Source organism: Pteropus alecto, unplaced genomic scaffold, assembly GCF_000325575.1.
Source record: "Pteropus alecto unplaced genomic scaffold, ASM32557v1 scaffold155, whole genome shotgun sequence".
Lineage (NCBI taxonomy): Eukaryota > Metazoa > Chordata > Mammalia > Chiroptera > Pteropodidae > Pteropus > Pteropus alecto.
In genome coordinates this window covers 12,424,886-12,429,194 of record NW_006438113.1, presented here as the reverse complement: position 1 = coordinate 12,429,194, position 4,309 = coordinate 12,424,886, and the positions used below count along the sequence as shown (strand labels likewise).

The window sequence follows — 4,309 nt, the reverse complement described above, 5'->3', positions numbered from 1 at the left end:
CTTGAGAGCACTTGGCTTCTCCAGCTGCCCTTGGCTTGGACTTTGACAAGGGGCCCCTTCCAGTGTCCATTTGTGTCAGTCAGTATTCTTGGTTGCAAGAGATAGAAACTCAGTGTTTCAAGCAAAGAAGGATTGGCTCATGTAACTCAAAGTATAAGTGATTTCAGCCATAGTTGCATCCAGGCACTCAGCTGAGCAGGAATCTGACTTCAGGACTGGGCTCTGCATTTTTACACCGGCACCCCTAGGCTTACCTCTTACCAATTTATCAACCCTAGTGGAGAAAAAATTATTTTTCAGTAGTTCCAGCAAAAGCTCTAGAGCTGATTCTTAATCACCCAGCTCTTGAGCTATTCTGGAGCCAGTCCCCATGATTCTGATATACCAGAGATGGGTCATACTCTCCATAGTGGAGCCAGGAGTTGGGGTCAGCCCCATCCAAATTATATGGGCTGAAAATGGGGAGGGGACTATTTCAAAGGAAGTTCTGTTATAAGAAGAAAGAGGATTGGTTGCAGAACAGATCAAAGTGGTAGAGGTGTATTACACAAGCTCAGGGCCTTGCCCATAATAGGTGCTCAATAAACATTCTGGCGTTTAACTCACCACTGCCCCTCCCTGTCTACTCTGATAGCTTCTGTTTCTTGCTCCATCCTCATGCCAAGCGAGACATTGCCTGCTGATCCCAGACCCCCTACTCTGAAGTGTGTTTACTTTACAGACAGATGGTATGAAACTGCATTGAGCCCCCAGGCCCTTCCCATCTGACAGTTATTAATATTTCAAACAGATGTTTAGCTAGGCAGGCTGTCACACGTAAACAATAAGTCTGCCATGGCTGTTTTCTTCCCCCTGCTTCTCCAGCTCCTAACTGTTGGCTTTCACAAGGTACTCCCTGCAGTCACCTGGCACTTGAGACCCCATGGACCCTCCTGTAGCCATAGGGGCTGGGACTTCTGAAGCCAAAGAAAGTGTTTTCAGCTCCCCAGCCACCTTTGAATGTCAAAGTGAAGGGCATAGGAGGAGGAAGCCCCACCCCCACAGGCCTGGGACCATGTGGCAAAGGGTTCAGGCGTCAGGTCCAGGTTTGGCGGGGTGGGTGTCTAGGTAATTTCTTCCTGGTGTTCTTGCTGGGGATGGAGTGTTTCACTTTGCAGTCCCGAGTTTTTGTGGCCCTGGGAAGGGTTGTGAGAGCCTGTGGAGCAGGAATAAGGTGTGTAGGAAGGCATACCTCTTGGCTGGTGGCCAACTGCTGGTGCCAAGGACGATGTGTCAGGCCCAATCCCATCTCGGGTTAGTACTGGAGCCTAAGTCCTCAAAACTGTTTCCTTAAGCACTGGGGCAGTTCTGGGCCTGTGTGGACCCCCTGCCCGGTGCCCATGACCCCTTCTGTAGTTCTCTCCCAGGCGTCCTTGAGGTGGTTAGCAGATGAGTTCAGCCTCCTCTGTGGTCGCTTGAGAGTCTCTGTCCAGGGCCAGTTCATCTGCTCAGCTTCTAGTTCCTGCATCTGTCCAAGCCTTGCCCCCACCTCCTTTTCAACCCCCTAGCCTAGAGTTAATGGAATTGTGTAGATACAAGGGTGCCATTACACCCAATGTTAAGCTCCAGCAGCAGGGTCGTGCACCTAAAGTTACTCAGGACCTAAAGTGAAACTGCATAGGTCCTGGTCTTCCTATCTTTGCTGTGTTGCTCTAGCCATGTCACCTCTAAGAGCTCTTACTTCCTATCTGGAAAATGGGCACGAGACCACCCCCCACCCAAGGCTGCTGTCAAGATATGTGAGCAATGGATGTGACCCCTACCCATCATCATCTTCCAGTCTCCCCCAGGTGCTCCCAGAGCTCCTAGCAGGTAGTAAATTTCACAGCCACACGACACACAGCCACCCTGCCGTTCTCTACTCAGACCCAGGTCAGCTCAATTTCTTCACCTTCTTTGCTTCAGGAGGAGCTGAAGTTATAGCTGCCTGCTCAGGGACTGTGAAATTCCTTCTCCCTGACCTTTTCTGGGATGTTATTAAAATGTTTCATGGGCACTTGTGTCAGAAAAAAATTATGAAGAAAAAGAAAATGTTTTAATTTTCACCGAAGGCTGGGGCAGAGCCTGCTGCAAGGGGCCTCCCTAACCCCCACCCTGGCACGGCCTGTTTCTATGGCTCATCGTCTGTTCTGGGAGAAGGCAGCAGTTTCATAGTAGGGCAGGGAAGGCAGAACAGGAAGATGGCTGGCACCTCCAGCCTGGGAGTCCCAGCAGGGGTGGAAGGGCTGGACCTTCTCGCCTCCCTGCTTCCTGGATCTCCCCCAGCCCAGGTTTTGAGGCCCTTATAGTCCACAGTCATAACAAAATGAGTTTCCAGTGGTGGAAGAGAAAGAGGGGGGTCTAGATTTCAAAGACGACTTTGAATGCCGATTCAGATGACTGGAGCAGAGGCCGCTTCCCTTCTCAAGACCTCATCTGTAAAATGAACAAGATGGATTAAAATGGCCTGTGGTTCTTTCTAGACCTAGTGCCTGAGACATTCATGCCCAGAGGCAGAGGGATAGCTGAGATGACCTGCAAGGGCTGCTACTGTTGTTATAACAGTCATTTCAACAGCTGTTATTGAGGACTAGCTGTAAACCACACACTTGACACGTTATTTCTAACCTAAGTAGATGCTGTCATTCTTATTGTACAGGGGAGGAAACTGAAGTATGTAGGAAGGTTAAATAATTTGCTCAGGGCCCCAAGGATAGTAAGTGATTGAACTGGAATTCACAAAAAGAATGTCTGACCCCAAGCCACAGGCTTAACCACTAGGCTGCCCGTCTAGAAGGCTCTGCACTGGACCATTGAGCCTGTCTTTTCAGTCATGTTCAGAGTTGAGGGTAAAGAGAGGAGCTAGAAAGTGCTTTCTGCAGGACTCAGGTGGACAGGCCACAGGGTTGCTCCAGGCATTGTGTCCCTGGGTTACACTCTGGACCCTCAAGAACCTCTGGCACTATCAGGTGAATTTTTAACTCTCTGGGTCCCAAGCCACTCAGGGGTCAGAGGTGAACAACTTTGATAGGAAGACCAGGGCGGGGAGACCTGAGTACTTTAACCAGAGAAGCAGGAATCCCAAGGCAGCCCAGAGCTGTCTTCATTAGGAAAGGCTTCCTGGAAGGAGGGGGGATGCAGGATGAATGTCGGTGGGAGACGGTCCTCTGAAGGGTGACGCCATGGGATGAATGTGCAGGTTTTATGTACCCACGTATGTGTGGGGGGCATGTGAGGTATGTTTGTGGGAGCTGTGTGTATGCACACACACAGGCATGCTCTTGTGTCTCTGCATGTACTTATGATGCAACTATATGCATCTGGGTGTGTGTATGTAATACACCTGTGAGCATGCAGGTTCTTGTATAATGTTGGTGGCTCCCCATCCTCTCTCATACCCAGGCTGCTCTGATTTTCGCCTTCCCATCCCGCCTTCTGACCTGACAACAGGAGTTAGGTGGGAAGACCACTGGATGTCTTCCTGGGATTCTGCTGAGCTTGGGGCAGCCCCACAGCCTGACCAATTGGTACCTGGGGCCTAGCAGGGTTTGTGGGCGATGTTGGACAGTAGGAAAGCAATAGATCCATTCATTTATTCAAAATTTTTTGAATACTTACATTGTGTCAGGCACTTGGCCCTGAGGACACAGTGGTGATGTGAGTCTTGCCCTCATGATGTTCACAGTCTCCAGAGAGAGCCTGATGTTCATACTAAAAAGGTGAACCTCTACACGAAGTATTACTTGCTATGATGGAGAGATCAGGGAGTTACGAACACCTATAACAGGGCGCCTGAATTTGACCGTGGTCAGGGAAGGCTTCCTTGAGGAAGTGGCAACTGAGTAGTCATTAACAGGGGAGCAAGGGGAGGGAAGCAGATTGGAGAAAGAGGGACTAGCATGTGCAAAGGCCCTGTGGCTAGAATCCAGTGAGGGAGATGTGCTGTGCAGGAAGGTAGATTCCTGCACTCGTGAGGCAGATGGGGCTCAACTTTCTCTTCCTCCTGAATTCTACCTACCCCAAACATAACCAGTGGACTGCTATTCAGATAGTACAGAAGACCTGTATCAAACCATGCACCTTCTCTTACCTATTTCATCCTGGCAGACACTTGGGAAAAAAGCTGACAGAGATTGTACCTAGGATGTACAAGGAGCCAGCCTGGCCTCCTGCAGTATAGGGCTCATGTCCCCAGATTTATTCTGTGTCCCTGAGGCATCCAGTCAGGGAAGTTACTGCTAGGGCAGGTCTTACTGCATTCCAAAGCCTTCTTTCTCTGCTCTAGGGAGGT

At 50.0% G+C, this 4,309-nt stretch overlaps 1 protein-coding gene across 1 annotated transcript in view; it reads left to right on the top strand.

Annotated features, from left to right (window-relative positions):
- LOC102896542 (cadherin-23) overlaps window positions 1–4,309 on the top strand; it is a 320,558-nt gene that overhangs the window by 240,156 nt on the left and 76,093 nt on the right. The gene's annotated exons all lie outside the window — the stretch shown is intronic.